Genomic DNA, 15,907 nt, shown 5'->3' with positions numbered 1-15,907 from the left:
AAGGAACTGTATTTAGAAAGACTAATTTAGTTGGAGGGATTAAATGTGAAGAATTAGTTTACCTACATTTCATCTCTGGTTATGCATCTGAATATTTGTTATGATGAACAGTTCTTGATGAAATTATTTGTCACATCCAGCCTATACAATCCCTTGCTATTAGTGACCACTTTGAGGAGTCCCAGTATGACTAACCTGTGCTTACTCACTTAATCTGTATTATACATTTTTTTAAGTAAAATAGAAAAGACTGCATTACCACAAAGTATTTCTATAGGGTGTATTCACTGCACTTAAGTTTTTTCCCTTTGCACTACATGGCAGATGTTTCCATCCTCCAGACAATGATGAAAGCTGACAAACAAAATAAAATCATGACAATCATCAGGCTGCTGTTCACACTGGCATTGGAGGATACTGGACTCTTAGGGCTGGGACTGAGTCTTGAGATGATGTGGTGGGGGAATATTTGATGGCTGTAACTCATTCTATGTGACTTGATTCCAGCACAACATCTGTAAGGTTTCAGAATATTTTATAACATCTTTGATGAGAATGCAACTTATTTAAGTCACACAGACAGTGTACCTGGTAATTCTCCCTCAGAAGACGGATACACACACCCAATCCCACCATCAGCGCCAGCAGAGTCAAAGCTTACACAACAAGGGAATTGTATTGATAGTTCTGAGATCCTCAGCCACCAAAGACAGGCCTTTGAACTGCTTGTGATGGATAAAAATCTTAATCTATCTGGTTCTTTATTCCTGGGTCACAGGACAAACCTGTAAAGCAGGCTCTTTAGATTAGGTACTAAAAACAAATGGCAGAGCAAATGGGGTGCTGCCAAGTTTCTACTGTCCTTATGACACCCTATACAGCACAGCATACCATTTAGGAATCATTGGCACTTGGGCTACATTTACCTTTGGAGATTTTGCACTTTGCACTGCAAAGCCACAGCTTTAACCAGGCACATTGAAAGACACCAAATTCTAAATATAAAACTATAATAAATTACAGACTTAATCTAAGTATACATATCAGCAAGCTTCTCACAAATGGAAATTGTCATGATTTAATATCCACAGATTTATGAAATAAAGGGAAACAATGGCATATCTGAATCAAATTATAATATTGATTTTTTTAAAAACAAACACAGATATATTCTCTTAGTATTACATCAGCTAAAGACTTTACACTTGCATTTAAAGTTAATAGAATACATCTTACAGAAAAAAAAATTTAAAAAAATACTTTGTGGCCTTCAAAATGACAATAATTTTTTCTAATTATCTTTCTTTGTTTTTTTCCCAAGCATAAAGTATTTGGATTTAAAAGATGACTTAGCAGTCCTTTCTTCAAGGCGTGGTGGTTATAGATATTTTTTTTTTTTTTTCTATTTTAGCTAAGGTAACAGTTTTGAAATTATAGAGAAGCAGATTAATAGGAACCTTGGAAAACTGGCAATCTGTTCATGTGCACAGACTTAAACTGAGAAGGGCCAAGTCATTTGATCTGGCACAGTTAGGACCTAGTAATAGCCCAGGTTCCCACTTGAAGCTGGACATTGAAAGATCTAAAAAACAAGAAAACCAGGAGCTTACCAAAGGAGGCAAAATGGATCTGTTGAACCAGATTTCTCAGCAGAGAAAACAGGTGGAACAAACTTTTGGTCAGCAGATAATGACAGCATTTGTAAAATTATAGAACTGATAAGGCTGGTATCGCTGATGAAGGACTAGTGTCCCCCTAGTGTCAGGTGAAAACTTTTCAAGACTGGAAAGAAATACAGCATATCTGTTGACACAAACATTGATCTAGGCAGACACAACGGCAGCTAAGAAGAATGAAATTTGGTGGCAGAAGCAGTCTAATTAAATTCATTAAGGAGTCCTGTGTGAATGAACACTAATGTGAAGTAATCTATTGAGCACAAACTGTACATACTTGTCACCCATTTTTCTAAACCTTGCTGATTTCTGAGAACAGTTTTTTTATCCCACTTCTCAGTGTGGTGTTCACCTTTCCAGGAACTACTAACCAGTTTGAAAGTAAGAACAAAACATTTGAACTTTGGATTTAGAGTTGAAGTTCCAAGCACCTGAGAGTTTCTGTTTTAGGATTAAAACTCAAATATTTCATTTCATTTGGGAAAAAAAAAAAAAAAAAAGAAAAAAGGAACTGCTGAACTGCTAGACATAATACTTGGACTGCTTCTTGGTTTTGCTAATGAAAAAAGAAAAAAGAGTATATACAATGTGGTTTGCTTGATTTCTTCTGACATGAGTGTTGTGGTTTAACCCAAATCTGCAGCTAAGCACCATACAGTCATTCACTCACTCCCCTGCAGTGGGATTGAAGAGAGAACTCAAAAGCTAAAAGTGTGAATACTCTTTGTTTGAGACAAACACAGGTAAAGGTGAAGCAAAAGCCACACATGCAAGCAAAGCAAAACTATTCAGTGGTTCCCATGGGCAGACAGGTGCTCACCCTTGCCCAGGAGAGCAGGGCCCCATCACATGTAATGGTGACTTGCAAAGTCAAACACCATCACTCTGAATGCCCCCCTTTCCTCCTTCTTCCCCCAGCTTTGTATGCTGAGCCAGATGCCTTATGGTCAGTTGGGGTCAGCTGTCCTGGCTGCGTTCCCTTAAGACTCACAGTGCACCTCTAGCCTCCTCTCCACAGGGGTGTGGTGAGGAACAGAAAAGGCTTTGACTTTGTGTAAGCACTGCACAGCGAGAACAAAAACATCCCTGTGTTATCTACACTTTCCAGCATAAATCCAAAACGTAGTCCATACTACTGACTAGGAAGAAAATTGACTTAATACCAGACAAAACCACCAGGAGGAGACTGCCAAATTCACTTCCCACTTGTACAGGAAACAGTGTCACTGGCGTGCTTCTGGCAATCTGTTTTGGAAAATATCAGTTGGTCTGGCTTAACTGAAACTGACAGAAGTTGCTTAGATAGCATTTCAAGACCATTAATTTGATATGGAAAACTGATGTTTTGCAAATAATTTTCCATATATCTGTTAATTCACTTGAGTATGGACTTTTACCTCATCTCATATATATTTTCATGCATTTTATATTTTCATACATTTAAAATGTGTGTTCCAAAGAGAGACAGAGATAGCAAGGGCATTTTTTATATACCTCCTTCAGTCTTACTTAGATAAGACTGAAAAAAGCATTATTGAGGGACAAAAAAGTTCAGGTTCTGGAGCCATACATTCTTGTGTACATTATACCATTCATTACTTTACTCTAGTGATACAGAGAGATGGTGCTTTCTCATCATCATAATTTTTTCCATCTCTTACACTCCATACCTTCCATAACTGTCATGCTGGTGTATGGATCCTAAGGTATGATCACTCTGTAGTTAAACTGAAACTTTAATTCCAGTGAAAGTTTGTGTTACACATAGGTACAACTGGTATTCATCATAAACGGTTCAGCAGACAGAGCACAAAACATAAGTAGCAAGGTTGCCTCAAGATCTATATAATGAGGCAACTGTTATTTCTTTTCTGCCAGAGACACTTGTTGCAGTAGTCATTCAACAGGTAGAAACTGAATCTGAGTTGACTTCTTTGAGGTAAAATGCAGAACCCACACAAGTGCAAGTCACCACTGCTTTTGTAATATTTGGGAATTAGACCAGGAAAGCAAAGGCCAAATATGTTGGTTCTTAACACACTGCAGGTATAGAGAAGGTTAAAATCTAATGAGATGAAGAGGAAAGATGAGGCAAACAGCCTCATCATGAGGACAGGCAATCATCATGAGGAAAACAGCCTTCTAGAGTCTGAGAGAGAAGCTAGAAAACACTTTTGAGGAGGGCAAGAACATGAAAATAAAATCCTGCTTTGGATAAAATCCCTTTTTTTTTGCAAGGGAAATGGATCATCAATTAACACTGTGTATTGTATTTGGTTTCTGTTGCCTGATTTGTAAGTCATGTTTGCAGCATGATTCTCTTCCATTTGGTGGAGAAATCAAAGCCTCTTTCATAACTCTGGGAGAGAACGTAGTGTTTCTCTTAAAGCAGACTCACTGCTGGAAGCTGTCTAAAGAACCTGTCATAATACTCTGTAACAAAGACATGGCTGAATCCCTAAACATAATATAGAGCAGGAGCAAACTTTTAATTCCTGGAAACTAATAATCTGTTTTCTATTAATTCTATTTCTCATTAACTCTAGTATATGATAGATAAACAACCTTTACTCTTCCTTTAAGACAAGAAAGGCTACTATAAGTAGCTTTTCATTTTGAAACTATGACAGACAGAAAACATCCTACTGGGTATTGATTTTATTGGATGGCAGGACTAAAACCTACTTTCAGATGGAAGTAAGGAATGTGAGCTTGGAGTCACATGCAGGGGCTGTTTGACAGAATGACGCGATGGATACGTCCTTTCGTTGCTATGGTGATGGCTCATCTGCTTATATGTCCAAGAAATAGGGCTTTTCATTTTTTCCTCTAAGAAGAAAAACTGCTAACTCATAATAACAAAGTGATTTGTTTTTGCATTAAAGCATAGCTAATGCAAATACCATTGCCCAGTTTTAATTTGGACATGAAATTAATATCCTAGAGCAAATAATATGAACAAACAATTTTCCCATCCTCTACCTACTTACTCCCATAGAATTTTTCATCACAGCAACTGTTTACCTCTTCCGTGAACCTCCAATATATCTGCAACAAATTGGATTTCTGGAATAACTGACACAAGCTCCCAGAATACTGTGGTAACTTTAATAAATTTATTTCAAAGTGGCATTTAATTTTATTTTTTTTACTGAAGCTATTCAGATGTTAGAACTGAACAGATTTTACCAGCATTTTCTATCAATAGTCTCCTGAATATTTAAGTGAATTCTGTTCAGCTGTGGCCATATTCTATTTCTGTTTATTTTCTTCAAGTGCCCTCTGACCAGTGTCTATTACTGGGAATGTTTACAAGAAGCTCATACAAAAATGCTCAGCTGAAGCTCCTGAAAATAACTTTTTTCTTTTTTTTTTTTTTAATGTAAACATGGAATATTTTTGTTAGGATTGCCTGCATTCACAATCCAGGATGAGCAACACCAAGATGTGACTAATCAGATCAATTTCATGTGTCAAACAAAAGTAGCTATTTGATAACACTTGATATCTTAACTATTTGATTTGAGATGCAACACTATTTTTCCTTAAGCAATAGAAAAATCAGTAGAATATTAAATAAAAAAAAAAAAAACCAAAGGAAATCATGTTCTGTCTGCAACAGTTCAAAATGAAAAATTAAATTCTCAGTTAAGATTATTTGCAGATACATCAGTCATGCCTTAATTAAATGTAGCTGTCATTTCATTGTAGTAATCCTCATGCTGTGTCAGAAACCCAAATAAAATAAATATCAAGATCAACCTGATGTGGAAAGCATTACAGAAATTACAAATATATCTGTGAGGCATTGAAGTCATCCTCTCCTTCAACTCATTCAAAATCAGAATGCATGACCATGTTATTTTATTAAATGCAATAGGGGCTCTATGGCCTCCAGAAAGTATTTTTGTAGGTTACAATAACAGTAATTGCTGTGTGACACTTATTTCCATGTGATACTTATTTCCAGATGTCCCCTTGGTAAGTTTGCCAGATTGAAAAACAAAAAAATCTAAAAATACATTTTAGTTGGCATGCAGCATCAAATCTTCATGTACCTGTTGAAGAATAAGCCTGTTTGCTTTGAATTAATTGTGATATTTGTTTTCAATGGTTTTCCTCCCAGGTATATTGCATTACAGAGTATATTATAAATTCCCTTGTTAGAGCACTGCACAGATATACATTTTGAATAGCAATAGTCTTTCCTGATATAACAGGAATTACTTTTTTTTAAAGGAAAATAGTATGCATGAGTTTTCACAAATGTCTGTGAACACAAACTTCCAAATTATCATCTAAAGTCCAGAGATGTATCCTTATGTGTCTTCTATAGATGGTCCATTTTATTATAATAATGGTTTTGAGGTTGAAAAAAAAATACAACAACAGCTTTCTGCAAGTAGTAATGGTGATAATCTACACAAGAAAGCAAGGACTAAAACTCGTGGAAGCAATCACTGATATTCTACCAAAGCCATCCCCATCGCAAAATATTTGTACAAATTCTGTGACATGGTAGGCTCTCCAAGGTGTTAGATAGGATCTCAGTCTCTCTTCCCACTTTATAAATTATGTTTATGTTATTTATAAATTTGTGTTTATAAATTTGGGGTTTGTTTTCATGTGAATTTTTTCACCAATGATTTTTAAATGTTGGTATAAGATTAATAATACAAGTAGGCTAATAATACAAGTGTGCTGAGTGGCTGAGTGCATGTTTTTTTTTTTTGTTTGTTTGTTTTGTTTTTTGTTTTTTTTTTTTTCCCCCAGAAATAAAGCAAATTAGCCACAGGTAAACTAACCATCTGCTTTATGCCTGAGCAACTATTTCCCACACTGCAGCTCCTATAAACTCATCCATGTTAACTCCACACTAGCAAATAGCTAAATTGAAGCAAATAAATTTAGAGGCTTAAAGGTCCCTTGCCATCCAAACTGTCTCACACAGGTCTAGGACCTTGCCAATACTTTCCTCCAGTCCATATCCAGTCACCTTTGCATGCCATCACTGTCTGGCTAAATTTCAGCTGTTGGTCTGAAAGCCAAGCCTGTGATCTGGCAAGGAAGCTCTACTAACCGCACAAAATACTGACACCCTCACCTCGGTGCTGACGTTATCAGACTCGCACCGGGGACACTCTCTGTGGTACCACTTCCCAGTGCTGAGAGATCTGTGCCTGGTTCCCAGCAGTGACATTTCTGTTCCTAATCGAGCCTCAGATCCTGCTTTAGCCAAGGTGACGTCGGTCACAGCTGGCTCATCAGACTGCCTCTGGGCTGCAGCAGCAGGTGCTCCGCTCGGCCTGCCATGTTTTGCCTGAAAGAATATGCTGAACTTTAATTGAAAATTACCTTCCTGTAACAGACAGAACTTGCCCATTTTTCTGTGGTCCTCATTCTCTCAAGCACGCACACACACCCTGCACCTCACAGAAAATATCTATAATTAAGCTATGCCTGGCCTATGGCTTTGATCAGTCTGAAACCCACTTCTCCCTGGGCCGCGTTCCTCACTTGCTGCTTCTCTTCAGCAAGTGCTTGTGGATGTGCACTGTACTTTGCCTTTTGGGTAATATGCACCTGCTGCAGCACTCTGCAGAACCCTGGCCAGTGATTTAACTTCCTGATAGTGTCCCACTGCATGCAGGTAGTGGATGTACCAGGCACCACACATGAGCCTTCTGCAGCCGTCTTGATGAAGGGAAAAGGCAAAGGCCTGGTGCAGAATCATGGCATTGCGAGCTGAAGCCCAGGTGTTTGGCTGGACAGGGGAACCAGGCACCTGGGAAAGGGGTGGGGAGGTGCTGTTTAAGGACAACTACCTGGCAGCTGGATGCCAAGGAAGCCCTGGCCCCAAGTCATCTGAGGGAAGACATTTTGCTGTTCTTCTAATTGCCACAGTGGCAGGAGATCCTGGCAGGCGGGACGCTTCACCTCGTTGTGACCATGTGCTTTTGGCTTGGGCTGTGGAGAGAGCTGGAGCCACACAGCCAAGGCACCAACTGTTGTCTGTAGAGGTGGTGACACATAGTGGTGTGAAAACTTACTTAGATAATGGCAAAAATTTATATTCTGCTGGGGTAGAAAGCGCCATTAATCACCTACACTGTGACTGAATTGGGCCTCTTCTGCTACCTCAGCATTGCTTTGATATTAAAGCAAGGGATGTTTCAAGATAAAACAATTGCAGAGCATTCATTCCTACTGTGTTTTAGTACATTGCTTCCTGCAGTTTCTAGGTGCGTTTCACCTTATGACTGAAAGTATAGCTATAAATAAATTTCTGTGAGATCTTATCCACGTTTTGTTCCTTGAGAGGGGCAAGCTCATCAAACCTTACTATTGTCATAAGGATTGCAAATCTGAAAGCAAATATATGCAGTTACAGGCAGACTGATGGTGGCAACATTTTCTGTGGCTTCTGAAAAGAGCTCTAGCAATTTAGATATCTGGGATCTTTCCAGTGCTCTTTTGAAATTAGCTCCCTGGAATTAAAAACTATTATACAATATAATTGCTATCCATTAGATAAAAATGCATTCTGAAATCAAAATAACTCATCCCTGGACTGAAACAGAGAGAGTTAAGTTATTAATTCTGAGGAGGACATTACATTTTTAAAGTAATTTGTAGAAAACACAAACTGCACTATTTAAACTTTTTAAGGAATTTTATTTTTGTTCCATATATCTTTAAGAAAAAAAAAAAAAGTCGTTCCTATATTTATTATTTGAATTCAGCTAGTTTTCTTAGGGAATTAAAACCAGAAAATTTTGAACTTTGTATTTAAAATTAACTAAGTAATTTATCACAAAATGTTTTTACTATAACTCAAATAATCTTATATGACAATATTTCTTATGTTACATTAAAAATGGAATTAAATACCAATCCAAATTTCATACACATTGCCCTCTGTGTTCTAGTCTGTACATCATACTATGCTGGAAATATGGGCTACAAGTTTCATAACTACACACTGGCCTAATACATTAAAATTACAAAAATCACTTGAATTAAAATAGGGAACAGAATGCAAGTTACATAACAAGTTTATTAGAATTGAGTTTCAAATGTAAATTTACAGAAATTTTCTCAAGTCCAGTATGTAAAATTTCTCTCAGAGATGTAAAATGTAAAATTTCTCCAGAGTTTTCTGGATTAGGAATATTCAACTTATGCAGGCTCTATAAAATCCAAGAAGCTTTTAAAAAAATCACGTGCTTTCATGTAATCACAGTGGTATTCCAGTAAGCCAAAATTTTTCACTACTCAAGAACTTGACAAAACTATACCTCAGTTTTCACATAAATTAACTCAGAGTCCTGCATATTATTCTAAGGACTCAGAAAATAAATAAAAAATTATAGCTGATCTTGTGACCTATTACAGTGTGACAGGAAGATAGATGGTGAATTATGTGCAAGGAAAACTAAGATTTGAAAAATTATCATTTTCGGCTAACAATGTTAAAGTTTTAAATTTTCATTTATTTTGTAAAGTTTTGAGTGAATGTTGGATAGCTTATATGACATCTTTTATGAAATATTTTTTGTGGCCTATTAACGTCTTTTGGATACCTACAGTTAAATGAATAATTTCAGATTGATGCTTGTACCTTGGATGTTTCCAGCTTTGATTAAGTAGATTTACAGTGCAAGAATCTAAGTTTAATGCTTACTGCATTGTGTGAGTAGATACACATTTGTCAGGTAAAAGAATGACTGCACATGAGTCACATAATTATTTAATGTGGAGTTCCATACTGGAGAGGCTGCACTTGTGGGCCATTTGCCAGAATGACTGACTCAGCACATGGCTTACTCCCCTGTTATTTCTGGAAAGGTCCTACGCAAGAGCTTGGAGGCTTCTTGTCCGCAAGAGGCACAGGACACAATTATCCATGGGAATTTGAGTGGATAAAAGTAGTGTGGAGTAGTTCCCATAAAGGAAAAATAAAAGGGCTAAGAAAATTATCTGAGAGTTTGCTTAAGGCTAGGAAAAAATAATGCTGGCTCATGAATACAGATAGCTGCATTTTAGTTCTCAAGAATTAATCCAAAATTTTATATCTTAAGCAGGTTACACTGCCCCCATAGCAAAATTAAGCTTTGCCAAAATGTTAATTTTTTATTCATTAAGGCATCCTGACTTTGGCTTATTTTGTTTTAAATTCTTGCTTAAATTCCTGTATTTTTAAAGCTATTTTTTTAAATGTGGAGTTTTTTTAGGATTGCAAAAGTTTAGCCAATGATTTTTATGCATATTTGAAATGACTTTGCATTATTAGGTTAATTCAATTTTAATTTTCAATCCAATAATTTGGAGACAATTTAAAGGCAATCAAAATACTGAAACTTTTCAAAATAATTCCTAATTCTGAAACAGTTATGTAAGTACAGATAGAATTGTCAAGAGTTGTATGCTACTGTAAAATCCTGAATGATGTTATTAAACCAAATCCACAAGATTAGCTTATTCTCCTGGCACATACATCTTCTCTGCTGGTTGCCACTAAAGACTGTTGCCATGTGGAGTCCTGAAGTACCCTCATACTTCTACAGTCAGACCTCTGGGTTTGACTTGCAATAAATCCTTCCTAAAAAGGAATTTAGCCAGCTGTCCCTAGCTGCTGCTCTAGATTTGTACAAAAGGTTGTACAGATATGCACCAAAGGAGTGCATGTATTCATCAGTAATTGCTTATCCAGATATGCAGTGTTGGAAGTGATGTATAAGCCAGCTAAACTGAAGCCTTTCCTTCAGGTCTTCCAGCTGGCATGCACTCATGATGCCCTGAAAGCCTTATAGGATCTATAGGATCAACAATCAAAATGAGTGAATTTTGTTGCACAATTGTGTCTATTTTTAGGGTGGGAAAAAAAAGGATTAGAAAATTATCTAATGAGAAAAAAAAAAGCCCTGAATACTTGGAAGAATTAGGTCCTGTGTTTACTTTTTATGAAAAACTGTTTTTGGAATATGTGACCTGATTATTAGGTCACCATTTCAGTAGTAGTATTAATTAGTAGTATTAATTTATTTTAATATACAAATTTTCCTCAGTACTGAATAGCAATAAAAATCTCAGTAAAGATATTATGCATGCAGTTCATTTACTGTGCTTTCTTCACACTGTCTGCTCCTACCTAGGATTACTTGCAAATAATAGGGGAAAAGACTGACAGAGTGGAGGTGTTAAATAATAGTTGGATGATTTATCCTCCCAACTATTCACAAGCTATTTATGCATTCAAGTGATAGAGGAACTCTGAAGCTTATTGAAGCTCCTTGTGCTGTTGAGCATGGGAGCATTACATGGAGACTGCTTTTGCTGGTTTTCAAATCTTACTATTCACTTTCTAATTTCCTCATGATTATGATATTTGGTGCTTTTCATTTAGAGTTACAGGAGAATATCTCTCTTATCTGGAAAAGTCTTTATTTTAAAGAAGGATCAAAAATATGAATATGGTTGCATTTTTAAGACATGATGTGGAAGGCAAATTAAAGGACTTTATTATTGTTATTTGAAATCACATTTTTATTTAATGCCATTCTCAGGTTTTTGTGTGCTTGATTCATGGTTTGTGAAGGATTAAGGCTGGCAATGACAACTTTCCAAGTGATCCAGCGAAACAACTCCAGTGTATTTATTTTAATTCTGAATAAGTCTCACTCTTAGTCCAGAAAGAAAATCAAATTCATGGTGTGGACTTGAGTGGGGAGAATTTATCCTATATTATTTGCAAGTAAAGCATATATGTGTTTGGTGACTGGTTAAAGGAACGGTTTGTGCTGCCTCTGTCATTTATTACAGAAGTATAACCACACTGAGAGTATAATTCCTGTTGCCATGGAGTAACAATGCATATCAACGTTAGACAAATTTTAGGTTATGAAATAAAAAATATACTGGGCTAGCTCTAAAACAGAGAAGGGGCATTTAAGCAGAAAGAACTCAGTCTTAAATTTGAACAAAACTTACCTTTTTTCAGAGTGTGTCCTTTACAAAAAGACAAACAGTGGTGTCCTGATGATACATTTCAACTAAATGAGATCACAATGTCCTCCAATTTTCCATAATAAAATTGAAGTAGTATTCACTATCATGACTGCATAAAATTCACTGGTAATACTCCAAAAATTCAGATGTCCTGTTCAAACACCAGCCAATTTACACTGTCTTTACCTGCAAGACATGCTGACATAAATGTGAGAGAAAAAAAATTTTAAAAAGGAGTGGTGTTGTTTTTAATATAAATTACTTATATTCTATTTCATTTTATCACCAGAGTTAAAATACTTGCTTTTGCAGAAGCAGCAAACTCAGAAAATTCTATATTACAATGTCTGAATGTTTAAAAAAGGATATTGCCAATTCAATTCACTTTCCGTTGCTGCAAGCTTTGAAATTAAGAAAAAACTTCACAGACTCTACCATCACAACTCAATGAACCATTCATTCCCACACACACAGAAAATCCATTAATACCTTGATCCCTGGTATTAGCAACTGTGCTCTCTGTTGCCTAGGGAGGAAAAATTAAGGACTAGTGGGCAGTAAAATGAAGCAGTAATGGCTTTTACCACTGTGGTCCATTCCCACTATATCTTCATAAATACCAGCAAAACCTTTCTGAGATATTACCCTCTTGCACTACTTGTGCGTGGTGCTGCTACCAGCACCAAGCCCAGCACAGCTAAGTATCACATCAGGAGATATGCCCTGGAGTGGGAAGTTTGCCCTGCCTGCAGAGTAGCCACTGTGGTGATCTAGAGCTGGCAGAGACAAACATACAGAAAATCAGGCTGAGGGAGAAGGAAGACCCACTGCAGGGTGATTTAGATACGCACACACACAGATGTGTAGAGTGAACTCCCAAATTTTCTGTTGGCATCTCCACCACCTAGAAAACATGATAGTTAAATGAAATTAAATAAAAAGTAGGATAACAAGGGAAATGCAAATCCAATGGTTCAGTGTAGCTGACGTTGTTGACATTTGGTGTTGACAAAACAAATGTAATACATATGATTTTCAAATGCTTTAGTCATTCCCTATGACTGTTTCATTCCCTACTGAATGCAAACTTAATTTTCATAGCTGCCTACAATTATGTATGTGCAGCTGTATCCAAACATATTTGGAATGTATTATCAGAGTTCTCCTTGAATGCTTTTTTTTTTTCAAAATAGAAGAAGAACTGAAACCAAGAATGTCATAGACAGATGATAAACAGCTTTTCTCAGCATCATGGAGCACTGCCCAAAAGTTGTGGTGCTGAAGAATGAAACTGAAAAATAAAGTAACTGATGAGGCTGAAACTGAACCCCATTTTTAAGAATTCTTTCATGTGGCTACAGACAGTACTCCTAATTTCCTTATTTGTGTATTTTTGCAATGCATGGAATGTTTTTCATTCCATCTGCCCACACTGGCATCATCCTGCCTGTAATGACAATTAGATGGTGAGTTGACACTACCTAATATTCAACTTCTGATGTGACCCTGCACTGCAGTTATTCAGGAGAACATTCAAAAGTCTCTTGGCTTGTCTTCCTGAATAGACATACTTATCTATGAAAAACGAGTTTGTTTTGTTGTTGTTGTTTTTTTTTTTTTTTTTTTTTTTAATTAGGGTATTGGTTTTTACCTTCCAGCAATATCCTAAATAAGAAGAGCATGAAAAATTATTTTTTGAAAGCTATACTGGAAGCTTCATCATATTTTAGATCAAATTTCAATAGAAATGTTACATAAGATTGATTATGTCTTTTGACTACTGCTTTCCTGGACATCAGCATTCTAGGAGTATGTGAATCAAACACAAGTTCTACCTAGAAGGTGTAATCCAGAAACAATTTCAGAAGGAAGTAGGAGAGTCCTGTTTAGGACCAGTCTGACTGCCTGGCCCAGCTAACTGCAGACATCTGTCTAACAGACCTTCAAGTCTGTTTGGGATGACAAAACACCTATTCTCTGTGGCCATGTTTCATGGACCTTCCATGAGAAAAAAAAAAACCCAATGAACATAAGATTTTCCACTATGGGCTGTTGTATTTCACATGCTGTTTCCCATAGGATGAGGGAGCGACATTTCCAATACTCCTGTCAGATATGCTGCTAAGAATCAAAAGAGAAGAATGTTATAAACAAATTTACACAAACAGAAACTGCACCCATGTTGGTCCTTTCCTTCAGGCTTGGAGGTTTTGGTGGCTTTATAATTTTACAGCTTTACAGTTTCTTTATGGCTTCATCATCTCAACAAATAGGAGCATTACAATAATTCAGAAGTACTGAGAAAGGGTGAGTGTTAAAAGAGGAAGAAGGGCTAAATGTTAGATTCTATGTATAAAACTAAACTTCACATGTAGTCATGTAAATGACTTGAATCTTGTAATAAATAAATATTTTCTACAGTACTTAAATGGTTTGTACTTCAAGTTTTAATTTAATTGTAACTGAACTAGGAATAACTTGCACTTTTTAAATAGGCCAATAAAACATTAGTTAGACTAAAAGTAAAGTCTTTATTTATTTGTAAGACAGGCTCCCTTTTTCCCCTAACAGTCTTTTGATGGTGACATCAGGGATGATTTCTTGCTAACTATTCTTTATTGCTGAGCTCCTCTTGAAACAAGGTCTATTTTCTTTCTTTAAAATCTTTGGGAACAGACAGTTATTGTCAAATGCTTCAATATTTAGTGTTGCCTAGTCTGAATTTGATTTCCATTCCTGACATAGCCCATAGGAGACTTCAAGTGCAACCCTTATTCTAGCAGCTATTTAATTCCTCCCTCAGCTCAGAAGCTGGGTTCTTGACATGTGCAGAAAAAGATAAGGGATAAATGGGACTAATGAATACTTAAAAGAAAAATAATTAATATAAAGATTATAAATCAAAGTTTATATTTAAAGAATAGAACCCCTTGGGGGTTCATGCTGTAAAATTGTATGCTTGTATTAAATCAGAGATTTTTCAGAGTGACTAGTACTAAAACTATTGTATGTCATTTGTCTGTAAAATGGTATTTAATTGTTATCAAACTACTGTTAGAAAACTCAAGTGGTCATAATAGATCACAATAGGACAGGGACATTTCGGAGTCAAGAGAACAATAGCATATGTTCACTGGTATGAACAGGTGGGAAAGGGACAGCCAAGCTGATAGTATGGTCAGAGCCAAGGAAGAAAAACATGTTACCTGGGATTGAGATGAGAAGGGATTATTTTTGGAAGGATATGCATTTCTAACAGTTGTTCTGAAAAAATTGCATCAACATCAAAATTGGTTGGGAGAGATGACTGGTATAAATATAAATACTAATGAAACAATTAATATTTCTGCCTTCAAGCTAGGTGAAGTTTCTGGTAAGAGAGATATTGCATGAAAAAAACTATCAGGAAAGACTAGAACAGAGTGAGCAAATAATTGGCATATTAGCTATTCAGCCAGTCTGAAACAGAATTTTGGGGATCTAAGTGATCTATAGTTGGTTTAATGTGCCTGTAGCAGCTGTGTTTCTTTATTCTGCATGTAAACATCTTGAAACTTGAATATGATATTTGGAGGACATATATTTTTACATGACTTGGGGTTTGTAAAACATGTATATGTAGTCCATAGACCTACACAATATTTTTATGCAACTTTAAAAACTATCACAAAGGACTTAATGAGGTTTTTCCATGTTATTTTTTAAGCATCTGATATTGTATGATTAAAAAGTAAACAGAATCTTCTTTCTGTGAATCAGTGCAATTGTTTCTTTGGGGTCATGTAGTCAGTGCTCTGTGGCAGAAAAATTTGCAGCCTAAGTTGTATGGAAAAATATTTTGGTTTGAGACATACCCCTGATAATATCATTGTATTTCTCTGACTTTTATAAACTAGCTGAATATTTGTACATATTTTAGAATCTGGAAAGAAACGTGCAAAGTAAAATTCTTGGTGTGATTAAATGAAATCCGTGTGCACACATGCAATACAACCAGAAAGAATAATGGCAAGTAGACTTCATGTCTCTAAATCTCTTAAATTTGTTGTAATTTTCTGCTAAATAGTTGCTATTTATACAATTAAGACTGAAGCCAAGACTTCTGACTTTTTTAATATTTATTTTATAAAAATGACAAATCACAGTGGTCTGCTGGATGAGGTTAATTTTGCAGATCATTAACAGGCAGATTCACATTCTCCTACAACCTGGACATCTGACAG

This window comes from Vidua chalybeata, chromosome 4 (assembly GCF_026979565.1).
Source record: "Vidua chalybeata isolate OUT-0048 chromosome 4, bVidCha1 merged haplotype, whole genome shotgun sequence".
Classification (NCBI taxonomy): Eukaryota; Metazoa; Chordata; class Aves; order Passeriformes; family Viduidae; genus Vidua; species Vidua chalybeata.
The sequence above is the reverse complement of the archived record's forward strand: the minus strand, read 5'-3'. Positions refer to the sequence as shown.